Here is a 14,001-nt window from a genome sequence, read left to right on the forward strand (position 1 = left end):
GAGAGAGAGAGAGAGAGAGAGAGAGAGAGAGAGAGAGAGAGAGAGAGAGAGAGAGCGAGAGTAGGCCCGAGACCACAACACACTCCGCGGCCATTATCAATGAAATAGCAAATTTTTTTCTCCGCACTCCGCGGAAAATATATATACACGTGGCAGACAATGGAGGAATTAATAGCACAGGCGCAAGCGCCTGCAGGATGGTAAGCTCGAGAGCTTGGATTTATGAACGTGGTCGTTAAATCGGGCTCTCGCAATAAAATCGAAACTGGCCTCTCTCTCTCCCCCTCCATATCCACCTCCCCCTCCTCGTCCTCGTCCTCGCGATCCATGTGTGTGTGCGCGTGTGCAGAACTCGAACTATGTTCGATTTCAGCGTGACAAAGGCCGCATTTCGCGGACGAAAAGCTCAAATGAAATAGGTATGCGGAATATGACGTAATAAACAGCGATCTGATAAAAAAAGTTTCTAACCGGCCCCCCCGAAAAAGCTGGAATGCGCGGCTGATTTTGATCGTCCAGTATAGAGCGAGGCTGAACGAAAAATAAACCCGCGCGCGGCGTGTGCTTTTTTGGACGGCGTCGTATAGGTGCACGGGCGCGTAAAAAAAGAGCGTACACGACGAGCGAGAGCGAGAGAGAGAAAGAGTTAGTTGGGTGTCGCGTCGGCGTCCATCCTAATCAAGCAATAACTATTTGTCAGCAGCTCGTCCGGGCAAGCTAAATCCAAGCTAATTCGACATCCATGTCGGACACAGATTCGCTATCGGCTATCTCTTTCTATCTGGACGACAGCATATTCGCATTAGCCTGGACCGCAACCCACGCTCGATCTCTCTCCCTCTCTCGCTGTTTCTCTCCTCGACGCGCGGCGGCGGCCTCTCTACATGTATACACCCTCTCGTTCCTGCTCCGAAGCAGAGAGTAGGACTGTAAGTAGTAGTGTCGGCCCAGACATACATACCAAGTCGTCCTAGGACCCAATTCACCGCACACTCTGCGCGCGTATATGCCGTATGCAAGTTGCTCTCTCTCTCTCTCTCTCTCTCTCTCTCTCTCTCTCTCTCTCTCTCTCTCTCTCTCTCTCGCTCATTCTCCGCCCGATGCTACACATTTCACGCGCGTGCGTGAGTATACATACTTCTTGCTTCGGGCTATGTACCTAAGTCAGTCGTGACATCTCCATCTCGCCGTTTTACATATCTGCCGGACTTAATTGAAACGGCCGACAATGCTCGAAACTATCGACACAAATTCTTTTAATCAAGCGGCCGAGGGCCCCATAAAGCCTCTATAGCGCTATCTCGGAGAACCGCTAATTCCCTCGTGTTCGGAATCCATCAGTGCAGCGGAGAGTGGGAGAGAGAGAGAGAGAGAGAGAGAGAGAGAGAGAGAGAGAGCCGACTGCAGTCTTATCTGCGACGCGAGCCCTCCTATCTAAAGTGGTTCTCGCTTAGTCCCTGTGCGCCGTCTCTGTATACACATATACACTGCACCTATATACGGGAATGTTGGGGAAAAAGGCTCTGATGAATGCGTATAACGCACACACACACGTATAGTATATAACATAGTCCCTCGGAGCGTGAATGAAGCTACAAGAGAGTAAGACTGATATTTTTGGTACGGCGTACCCCTTCTTGATTGGCAGCCACTTGCGATCTAGAAGGGACAATACTATGACGAATTTAAATTCGGCATGTATAGCAGAATTAAATTCGTAATCGCCGTAAGCTTTTAAAAGAACAACGCTTTTAGATGAAGTGAAAAGCTCGCGTTGAAAATACACGAGGGCCGCGGAATAATAATGACGAAAGATTATTCTTATACGGTCTCGTTGAATCAACGAGTGCCGGAAAAATAAATTATTCAAACTCGATCGACACGCTAATACTTTCTCTTCTCCTCGTCGACAATTTATTTGTACAGCAGCAGCAGCAGCGAGGGCAGGGGCACGTGATGATATTTTTTTATCGGACATCGATCGATTCCCGCGAGTGTGATCCGCTTAATCCGCGCGTCGGACGTTTTCGAACCGCCTCCGCCAGCTGTCTCGTTAATTCCCGTCTAAAAATATGAGAGAGACGACGTTCTCGTCGCGACGTGTCCGGCAGTTGTCGTCGAAAGGCACCAAGCGTATACTAGCAAAGAAAAAAAAACAGCTGGCGCGCGTTCCTTTTTCAGCTCTCCGCCATCAGTCCGTAGGTGAAATCGCGGAATATCTTATTAACCGGACAATGGGCAATCAGCGACGCCATATACACGCTTGCGGTGACGTTCGCCGCCGCATAACGAAGGTCAATCTCTCCCTCTCTCGCTCGGTCTCCCGTCGTTTTCTCTTTCTTCTCCTCGGCGAGACAAATAAAAGACACGCCGCGGAGAGATGGAAGTTTGCAAAGACAATGTTATAGAGGGGCATTTGACTAACGAGTCGGTGCGACACAGACGCGCGCGCGCGCGCGCTGTGGGATCAGGACACTAAAAATGATAAACATCTCTGTAAGAGATAGGAAAGAAGAAGAAGGGAGAGAAAGAGATGGCGCTGATGGGATTCGTTGCCGACAAATCAAAGAAGAGACCGGTCGTTGTGCAGTCGATTGTCGCGCGATCAGGCGGGAGACGGGGGGAGGAGTGTGGAATCGGGCGATTTACTCGCGCGCGGCTTGAAGAATCTCCTCGGGTTCACAGGGCAGCGCCCTTGCTGCGAGTTAACTCTCCCCCGCTGAGAGAGAAAGAGAGAGGGAGAGGTACACGCCGCCCCGACAACGAGCTTGATCTATGGTCTCCTTCTCTTTCCTCTCTCTCTCTCTCTCTCTCTCTCTCTCTCTCTCTCTCTCTCTCTCTTTCTCCCCCTCTCTCTCTCTTTGCATGGCCAGCGGAAGCCGACATTCTTTTGCGGTCCTCTCTGTTATGTGCGCGCTCTTCTTTCGCTTATTCTTACGAGGATTGTACGCCCGGACACTTTCGTCCATTCGCAGGATAGACGTAATACGTCTGTATTATACTGCCATGAATCAAGATTATCGACGACTACATCGGACGATTCTGCGGCGTGTCTTGCCGGAGCAGGCCTCGCTCTACTTGAAGATTTGCTTCGCCGTTTTCTATTGTTCAAAGCGGATCACTCCCATCGGACTACAGAGTTTCGTTAACGCGATCGTGTGAATCGTGGAAATTTACTGTTTGTACCTTTGCTATTGATAAATTATGCAGGAGCACTTAACAAGTATCAAGAATGATTGAAAATGAAACGCAAATGATTTAACTTGGAAAATATCTTGTATTTATGTAATGATGCGGAAGGAATTCTTCATTTTATTACCGTAATTAAATTGACCCACACAGCGAGAACGCAGCGTAAAACAGTTAATCTATCTTATAGGGGGGAATTAATTATGTTAATTTGACACTATTACAAGCTAAGAGCGCGTAAATTTTGACAATGAAAATTTGAATTGCGCTAAAGCCCTTGATTCTCGTAAACTCTATTTTCGCTTATTATTCCATGTTCCCATCTCTTTAGGTACGTTGATAAATTTATATGGTGATTTCGCTTCGATTTGATAAAATTAATCAATTTGATTAAATTTGTCGAGTATTTGATATATTGTTAAATTGATTAATATTGCTGAAATTCAATAGAAATGAGATGAATTGTAGCTCTTTTTTTCGTACAAGTAAACCTGTTTTCGTGCTTTATCGTCCTCAAGTCTTTTCCTCAGAGGTATATGGACCATCCGACAAAAACGATTTAATGAAGAAATTAAAATCTATCACGCAAAACAAAAATTAAAATCAACAACTGTTTGCAGGAGAGCACGATCGCTCGACTGAAGTCGTTGATTATAAAGCACACCGAGAGTCCTGCTATTATCTAATCCCGATATCCTCCTTCGATATAATGGATCATAGCCGCGTTATCGAAGCGACGCAAGTCCGAATAGAATAAGATGTTGGTCTCAAAGCCTCGGTGCCGGGGAGTCAGAAGGACCGAGGCAAATAGACCGGACGGAAGAGATAGCACATACGAAAGAAGCGGCTCTCGCGCATATATGGGATTTTCAATTTCCTCGTCATCCTTGAGAGGCTCGCTGCAACGCCGATTCTCCTATACACTCCTTCATCCGCTCTCTTCCGGCCGCAGCTTACTATATGTGTGTATAGCTATAACATCGCGAGTCTTTTTCTCGTCCGTGCAGTCTCTCACGCTCTCTCTCTCTCTCTCTCTCTCTCTCTCTCACTCGCTCTCTGCCCCTCTCGCTCGCGCGCTCGGCTCCATTCATTAACGCAACACGATTTATCAATTAGCGTAAAAGGCAGCGATAGATAGTCGTCCTGATATGTCCCGCTCGCGAGTTCCTCCTCCTTTAGGCAGCTCTCCCCCCCCTCTCTCTCTCTCTCTTTCTCTCACATGTGCGCCTAGCGTCGCATCTCCTCGCCCGCTTCCGCCCACCGACGATATTATATTTAGAGTGAGGGAGAGAGAGAATCGCTGTATATAATATACTTTGTCCGCCCTCGGTCGCCGCGGAGGTTACGGTGCGCGCGATACGCGAGAACGCTCGTTTATATGAGTGGGCCTCGCGCCGGGCTTTCATTAATGGAAAAGAGGGATTTCGGATTTTAAGTGCATTTCCGAGTTCACGCGCGAGCGCGCACTGTCTCTCTACAACTGATGTGTGTGTGTGAATGTGTCTGCGTGTGCAGTATATTATACATATAACGCGTTAATAGCTTCTTCGGCTGGCGAGGCTCGCGCATGATAGTGCACCAGAGATATAATGGCCGATCAAAATTCAGGATATGGCGAGGTGGCTGCCCGCGGGCCAAGGCCACCGATGTGCTCTGATGATATCATGCCGATGTCACGTGCGCAGAGAGATAAAATTTTATACGAAACATATAGTTGCTTACCTCTATTTGTGAACGTGTGTCCTGATGGTGTGCCCAATAGCCTCGATCAGAGGCCTCTCCTGAAACCGAAAAAGAGTTGTTAGTTTTCTGCAGACGCTGTATGATAGTATCGCGACGTGAAATCTCCCGCGCAAAGGTGTGCGGGGCGTGTGGGAAATACAGAAGAGCCGTGCAAAGATCGTCGCGGGTGGTCCTCGCAGGAGATCCTCCGAAGCCATAATGCTGAGTTTTAAGGGAAAAGCATCTGCGTATGAATATTATTGGAAAAAATTTGGGCAGCGATTCTGTATATTTATATAGCGCTATATCAGCGACCGGTTCGAGACGACTCTCGAGCGCGGCTCTGCAATTTGGCGTGATTAGTATAATACACTGTGTATGGATCGTAAACGAAAAGAAAAAGTACCTCCGCGCAGCATATACAGCCGAAGCGATTCGAGGGAATTCGGTGCGATGCGCGCGAGATCTTGCACATGGGGCCTCGCGTATACTCCTCCGCGTAAATCATCCTTGAAGCGTGTAGTTACGAAAGGAATAATATATCAAAGCGACTCGCGGATAACGACCACGATCGAACGCAGAGAGAGATAGAGAGAGAGAGGGAAAACAGAGCGCTCGCGTGTCGGAGAGCTGTGCGCAAACGATACAGCTCGTGAAAAGGCCTCTGTGTGTACGTAGACTGCACAGAGACACGCGCACGAGCTGCACCGCCGAGAGCGAAGCGAACGAGAAAGAATGGAGAGAAAAGAGAAAAGGAGAGCTCTCCCGCCGATACAAACGCGTAGAGTCTGTATGCACACACACGTATAGTACAGGGTGTGCAATTTACTTCTCTCTCACTGCAGCGCGGGCTATCCAATTACACGTAAAGTACTAATCACGCAATTAATCTCAATCTATTTAATAACACCTTTATTACCGCGCCGCGCGCTGAGAGAAAGAGAGAGAGAGAGAGAGAGAGAGAGAGAGAGAGAGAGAGAGAGAGAGAGAGGGACCCAAGAGCGCGCGGCCTCACTGCAACAAACATGAATCGAATATCGCTTGCCCTTTATCTCTCTCCCTCCCTACACTCTTATTGCTCGCCTCTTCTTCGCGGATGCTTTTAAACTTCCTTTTTCCATCCCCTCGACTGCGCGTCAGCTATACACACAGACACACACACACACACACACACACACACACACACACACACACACAGAGCGAATCCTTTTTCTCCCCCTTGTATTAAATGCATCCCCCCTCTTTCAAACGCATCAATGCGTCGCGCGAGTTTTCAAAAGACATGCGTGCGTGCAGCAGTTTTTCTTATTTCCCTTTGTCTAGCCTACTCCCAGACGCGCGCGAGCCCTTTAAATACGCAATTTTTGAGTGAGCGCTAGTTTCCTCGTCTCTTCTTGTGTTTCACCTATACACTGCCACACCAGTGCAGGGAGAGACAGCAGCAGGTTCTTCGTCAGCTCGAGCTGCACCTATACACACGTACACGTTTTGTAATCGCGACGACGGCGGGGCAGACCCTCTCAAAAAGCGAGAAACCATTAGGTGATGATTTCGCTGTGTAATTGAAAACGCTGCGCGTATACTCCGGCCACGCGCGCTTTCCGCGAGATATTGCGCCTTTTGGACTCGGAAATTAGCCGCGATTGTTTTTTGCTACTTCCGCCCGTGCGACGGAGCGCGAGAGGCGGCGCCGCCTCAATTACACAAATGAGCGTCTCGAACGAGAGCTTCGAGATGCGACACATTTCCGATAAGTCGTTTTACGAGATTCCCACCGAGTATTTTAATAAATCCATTGCGAGAAAAAGGTTAAATTGGATACGCATACGCGTAAGCACGCAGGCGGGCGAGGATGAATGCGCCGGCGGATAATGAAGCCCGGCCGAGAGGCGCGCGGGAAGGGGTTAGCAGTTTATCGAATTAAGGCAATTAGCGCTACAAGCGTTCTCCTGCCATCCCACTTAAGCGCCTATCAGTTCGGACACTCGAAAGCTTTTCGGTTTCGTTCTGATGCCCTCTCCCTCCCTCTGCTCCTCGATAAGTCCGCAAGGCTATATAAGCGCGTTTACACCTGCCGACTTTGGCTCAATCGAGTGAGTTTCGCGACGCACAAATCAACCGACCAACGTACTCGCCCATACAATGTAATACAGTACGCAGTAGAGTCTCGCGCGCGGAAAATAAAGTATTCGCGCGGCGTAATCCCTAGTCTCGAAGAGCCGAGGCTTAGCGTAGAAAGAACGACGGCGGCAGCAGTGGCCAGCAGCAGCAGCAGCAGCAGCAGCAGCAGCAGCAGCAGCAGCAGCAGAAGCGGATCCTCGCATTAGGCGCAGGTTTGCGGAGCGAAACTGCAAACTCTCTTTTAATTCCTAGAAAATTTGAATAAAGTTACGCTCACGTTCTTGCGCCCGCCGAGCGGAGAGTATTAGGGGACGGAATTCGCGCGGCAACATTTTAAACTCGCATTTGGATTTGGCCGAGGCTTAAGCCCTAACTTTATCCGCGGACTCTAGCTCGCCACGTGGCCGACGCACATGCGGCGTGTGTCTCGCCGAAGAGTCTTCCGAAAAAATCCAACTTTTTCGCGGCCATGAATTCGGGATTATGGAGCACGTCGAGCTGAGAGGAGGGAGTTGGGAACTTTCGGCTATTTTTGTGCACACAGACACACACGCGCGGACATACCAGTGTATGAAAATTTTACAGGAGACGATACGCGGAAATTGATTCTCTATCGCTATACGCCGAATACTGATGGATGGAGTTAGAAAGCGGCGCGAGAAGGAGTAGCATACCTATAAGAAGAGGAAAAAGAAGCAGCAAGAGAGAGAGAGAGAGAGAGAGAGTATCGGGAGGAGGCCAACTCCTCGACCCTATTAAAAAGGCCGTTTCCGCCTTCGTTTCTGAAAGCCTCTTATGGCACTCGAGGCAACTGCGAAAGCACTTGAAAGCTCCTGAAAAGCCCGAGCCGACAACACTTCCCTGGTTGAGTGCCGTCCCGCCAGGAGGGCGCTCCGCGACTTCGCACCCTGTCACGGAGATACTCCTCCTTCTTTCTCTCGAAATCGATCTCTCGGCGCTCGGCTGCTCTAATGCTGCGCGCAGCTTATACATGTATACGTGTGTGTATGTTAAACAAGCGGAGAGTATGGGCTACTCTCTCTCTCTCTCTCTCTCTCTCGCGCGCGCGCGCGCGCGTAATGAAACGATAAAATTCTTGGCCGCGTGCCCCTCTCTGGCCGTGCGCTGGAAATGTAGCGGCGCTTAATTTTCCGGACTCCTTAATCCGCCAGTTTCGGCCGATTTAGCGGGGTCAAGCCGGTTAGCGTCAAACATCATATAGAGAGCGCGCGAGGGGCTTGCAGTCCGAGAGAGAGAGAGAGAGAGAGAGAGAGAGAGAGAGAGAGAGAGAGAGTGGACGGTTAGCGTCGGAATAACCCGGCTCTTTAATTTAGAGCCGCCGGACAGTAATTAAAATAACCTCCCTCCAAAGCGTACACCCAATATATCTCCGCTGACGCTGCCGGTAGCCAACTTGGCTTCTGCGAATTATTTGCCTTAAATAAATAAGGCGAGTCGAAACTTTTCTCACTCACTCGTCGCCGGCGCGGTACACGTAGCGAGCGGCTTTCAATTCAACTTATTATTTGCTTTAATTACGCGCGCACTCGGCCGCGTGTTACGTGTCTCGTTTTTGGCACGCGGCTTGCGTCCGAGAAAGAGATTCGAGAACCCTCGCTCCCCCGAGAGGTCAGCGGTGTAACGGCTATAGGTTGCAAAATAGAAAATTTAATTTCGCTCCCCTTCGTCCGTTACGCGTGTAAGGCCGATATTAATGCGGCCGATATTATTCGCTCTCGCGCGCGCCGATGGAATTTCAGGCGGCGCGCGGGATTTCATTAAGATCGTTAATAAATCATCCGCGAGAGCACAATCGAATCGTCAAGCAGCGGGTAATTGTATTTTTGAGCAGCAGCAGCGGTGCTACAAGCTCGAGCGTATGTGCACTTAAGGGTCGTGACCCGCCGCCGTCGGCTCGATATACCAGGTGTTACAATAAATCCAAGCGATATTTTATTCAGCCGGTTCGGCGATCGCCGGTTTTCAATTCGACCGATCGTATATATTCGGCTTGAACGGGAGTTTCGGCGGAGGGAGAGAGGCCACTCACGTATATACCCGGCGTGTAGGTACGCCGCAGTGCGAGGGATAGAGAGAATAGTGAAGAAACGGCGAGAGGGTATTCGCTTTGGGGATGCAATTTCTCGGACCATCCGTCTCCGCGCCTGATGAAAAAATAATATAATCTCCCAAGAGGCGAGCGGTCAGTTGTATCATCTTCGCTGCATATGGATGTACAGCAAGGTTAAACGCTCGACTGCTCGTAGATGTTTGGCTTCTACTGAAATTAAAAATATCGGTTCCCGTTCGCTCGCCCGGGCTTTCATAGAGGCTCGATTCGTTTTTCTCTCTGTCTCTCTCCTGCAAGACAATAGCCATTCTTCCCGCGGACAGTAAGAGGTACAAATTGCAGTTGCCCCCCTCTCGCTCTTTACTCATTGGTTCGCGCGTTGATTCCGCTGCGAATTCGCGTCCTACTCTCTCCTCAGAAATCCCAAATACAAAAGCTCTTGTTCATTTGGTTTTTGCTCTCCCACACTGCCTGCAGCTTCTCATCGTCGCCCTCGACCATTCTCTCTCTCTCTCTCTCTCTCTCTCTCTCTCTCTCTCTCTCTCTCTCTCTCTCTCTCTAGTGTATATACCCCGTGCGTGCAGCACTATTTCGACCAGACACAGGTTGTTTGTACACCGCGGAATAACTCGTCTCGCAACGATTCAGTTATTGAGTTGAGTTTCAGTTTTTTCCCCAGCTCTCACACTACTGCGCTACCTGCACTAGGGCTGTATATAGTTACATAGTCGAACGCAAAATGAAGAATGACGCACGCGAGAGAGTATAGGTATACAATATATAGATAGAGCCGACTCGTGTATACAAAGTTGCAAGAGAGAAAGAGGGGCCAGTATAGTACAGCTAGTAGCATGAGCGGCGGCAGCAGAGCTGGCGAGGGTGTTGCGGCACTCAGGCCACCCACACCCCTCCCCGAGTTCGACTACGAACCTTGATTAGGCTTTCGGTTAATTAATAACCTCTCGTGTGCACACACACCCACATATGAATATGCATGCTCGTTGCTGCTGTGCTGCTGCCGAGGATTTCGTTGTATGTGAAGGTCGGGGAGAGAGAGAGAGAGAGAGAGAGAGAGAGAGAGAGAGAGAGAGAGAGAGAGAGAGAGAGAGACAGAGGGGGAAGAGACCACTCATTTGCAGTCGGAAAACAAAGGGGATGAAGGAAGGGAATGCGAGCTGCCGTTGCCGCTGGAGGGAGAGCCGGCGTCATAAAAGAGAAAAGCGCCCACGAGAGGAAGCAGAGCGGATAAAGAGAACGAAATTTAATACACCGAGAAAAGTCAAAACGAAAATCGAGGAAAAACTGCTCGCGCGGACTTTCACCACGTGTATACATCTATATGCAGCTAGCGGTCGGGCCGACGATCCACTTTTCCATTTTTAATTAAAAGCATCGGCCGCAAAGAAGTCGATCAAGACGTCGGCTCGAAATTGAGAAATCACTCCCGGTTTTTATTGCCCTGATCAGACCGCACAATATACCTAAGCTGCATCGATCCTCGCGGGCCTAGCCGTGCGTGCAGCTGCGGAGTGAGAGAGAGAAAGCGAGTTTTAGGGGCGAACTATCGCGCTGCCGCCGTAAGATGAAGCGGCGAATTTCCGATTCGACGCGCTCGAAATTTCGTAAAATCCCGCGCACTCTCTCACCTGCTCGGGAGAAGAGTTTTTGCCGCTCTCCTGGCGATTCTCGCGAGACAATTTATACATCAAGCTGCGCCAAGAGAGCGGAGGGGGGGGGGGGCATTATCATCTCCGGAGATAAGAGTAGCTCTCGTGTATAAATATAACGTGCATATGCCAGAGGACACGTCGCGGTTATCGTGAAAATTCGAAGGAACAACTCTCGAAAGAGAGATGGAGATAAATATGTGCTCCGCACGGGCGCGCGATAGCCCGTGACAAACGGCCGTGTCTTGCGCATTATACCTCTATATACAGACGGAGTGTGAGCCGAGCGCGTCGGAGGAGATAGGTTGAGAAGCACTGGACTGTAATATTCCGACATCGAGGTAAAAACGCTGGAAATGAATTAACTTTTTGCTCTAGCACACCGGCGGCGGAGGCCTGCATCGCGCGCTCGAAAGCCGGTCTCGGCTCTATTGTACCCTGTATACATGTATATAACATAAGCGCGAAGCAGCGCGAATTAAACCTGGCCGCGATCGAAAGGATCTCTCAGCGCGATATTTTCCAAATCGAAGAAGGCGCGCGAAAGATCCAGTGTATTGATATATATACTTTGATGCGGGTATACGGGATGTATATTACAAGACGCGCCGTGCGGCGATTAAGGGCCAATTAATATTCATCGATTCTCGGCGCCGAGACGGGGATGAAAGGAGGTAAACTGCGGCGCACAGCATAGCGGCGCGCGTTTGAGCTTCAGGTGGATATGTCAAAGGACCTGAGCGCGACCCCTAAGGTGACCGACAATCTCGCGCCATTGATGCGATCGCGTTACGATTGTGAGCTGTGAGCTAGTATACAAAGGCTCTTCAGCCGTGCATTAGCAGCTTGCGATGTTCTTCGTGCCAGTCGGTGTGTCCTAACCGTTTTTTCGTATTCCCTCACCTTCGCGGCGCGCCTCTTACTGCACGTATACCTATATAATACACACAGTTAACGAGGGGCGAATCGAGATAAGCTGGTGTAATTTGTATTTAAATAAGATCTCGCATCGGAACCGCATAATGCAAATACGAAATTCGGCGGCGCGGCGATCATACCCCAATAGCAATTTGCATCTCGCGATCGATTTCGCTTTTCGCGCCTGCATTTCGGTGATTCGACTCGTGATTGATCAATCAGTAGCGCAGCCGTATAATATTCTGTGCAAAGAAGGAAGGTCGAATATATACCAGCTCACTATATGCTTTCTCTCTAACTGCTCGAGGTGCAACAAAGCTTGTTTGCATAAATAAGCGTCTTCGAGAAATACGTCCGACTACCCGCAGCATTCACAGTTCGACGGCTCTCGGGCAATTTTATTTCGATGCCTCGCGCTCGAGCGCGCCCAGAGAGCGAGAGGAGAGCCGTATAATAAAGGCTGGGCTCCGGAAACAATATGCAACAATAAAGGTTTCTCGAGCGCTCGATTCGCCGGGAATATTGCCGACCGATGGTCGAGAGAGAGAGAGAGAGAGAGAGAGAGAGAGAGGGAGAGAGAGGAAACTCCTCGAGCATAAGGAGCTCTCTCACTCTGCCACGAAAGGGATTTCGCCCCCCCCCCCCTCTCTACTTCTAATATATGTGATAATAAGTTCGATCGAAATCTCGGATGTATCTGCATACGCCCCATACTCTCAGAAATCGCTTTGCGAAAATACTGCAGCACACCGCAACTACAGTCGACTCGAACGATGAGATTCCATTTTTCCCAGCAATAGCTGGGCTGGAAATAACGCGCTAAGCGAAGATACGCGACATTTCCCCGTACATAGAACAGGAATATCTACTGCGTCGAATTAGCCGCGGACGATCCTCGATAAATTGCGAAACTTTTCGCCGGATAATATAACCGCGTCGCTGCTCATTCGTATCCCGTTTATACAAGCGAGTAGGTGACTCTACGTGCTAGCGTCTGTATGTATACAGATATACGCGTGTATGTACGCGGAGGAGAAGCGCCCAGAGATACGCGCTTACGACAGCCGAGTAATTACAGCCGGGCACACTATATAGCTCGCGGGGAGAAAGCATCCGCGCTGCAGTGTGTCTAATAAGTAATAAACGTATAAGGAAATAAGAAGGAATAAACGAGGAGCGATCGTTAATATCCACCGCCGCGACGCTCTCACTTCTTCCGGCGTATTTATACACATATATTACTCATTGAGGACGCGAGCTTTGTTTGCAGCCCGTTATAGAGTGTTATCTCGCTTTATCTCGCTGATGAATTTCGATTATCGTACGGTATGTATGCGGCCACGAGCACGTTCCAACCACGAGCAGATGCTTCCATATCCCTCGTCGTCAACATTCGTGTTTTTCAGACTTCCGCAGCTGTTTTTTTTTACGTATACACGCACGCTTTAAACGACATCGCAAATGAGACTCTGAAACCGTGATTTTAGCGGGGAGTTTCGAGTGATGCGACTGAGAATCATTAAAAACACATTTCGCCCTGCGCGCCGAGGCTTCCTTTTATTTAGACACACCTGAAAGCCGAAGATCGACTGCTGCGCTCGTTTTACCCGCGCACATCACGTATTTACATCCGTTCCAGTTCAAAAGCTATACGATCTCGCGGCTTAATTGCGGCAAAAATACAGGCCGCTGCTTTTAATAAACACTGTATCAATCAATTAATCTGCCTCATTCTCTTGGTATAATGCACACGGCCGAGAGCGGTATGCCGCGAAGTCTGCAATCATCGACCGTCGCTTGTGTATGCACAAAGGGCCCGTCCTCCAGCACCTCTCGCAAGATTAATTATTACGTTGACGACGTTTCTATCTAAATGAGAATCACACTGTGTGCAGTATATGCCGTATATTAATTGTACGTACATCTAGACTCGCGCTAAGTATACAATCGAGATACTCCGCGTTTCTTTACAGCTGTGTTTAACGCGATGTTAGAGGCGATTACAGAGCTATCTCCTGGTATTCTCAATATTCAAGAGAGGAGCGACGCCATCGAGAAGAATAGGAGTCCCTTAAAGGTGAACGACTCGAGGAGAAGCGAGATACGCCGATAAACGCGCTCTTCTTCAACGCCGAAGCCCGAGCGATGCGCACTACGAATTTTCAGTCGCACGCGCGGCTCGTGGGAGTGTCGAAGAGGCGCGAGAAGAACGGGACTACGCAGAGGAGAGAGAGAGAGAGAGAGAGAGAGAGAGAGAGAGAGAGAGAGAGAGAGAGAGAGAGAGAGAGAGAGACGCTAATGAGCAGGTGAGAC

At 49.5% G+C, this 14,001-nt stretch overlaps 1 protein-coding gene across 4 annotated transcripts in view; it reads right to left on the reverse strand.

Moving 5' to 3' along the window:
- LOC100114694 (ecdysone-induced protein 75B, isoforms C/D) overlaps nt 1-14,001 on the reverse strand; it is a 138,425-nt gene that overhangs the window by 62,985 nt on the left and 61,439 nt on the right. For all 4 annotated transcript variants that reach the window (XM_031929766.1, XM_031929763.1, XM_031929764.1 and 1 more), the window contains exon 2: nt 4,912-4,970. The gene's annotated coding sequence lies outside the window, so the exon portion shown is untranslated. The remainder of the gene's footprint in view (nt 1-4,911; nt 4,971-14,001) is intronic.

This window comes from Nasonia vitripennis, chromosome 4, assembly GCF_009193385.2.
Source record: "Nasonia vitripennis strain AsymCx chromosome 4, Nvit_psr_1.1, whole genome shotgun sequence".
Lineage (NCBI taxonomy): Eukaryota > Metazoa > Arthropoda > Insecta > Hymenoptera > Pteromalidae > Nasonia > Nasonia vitripennis.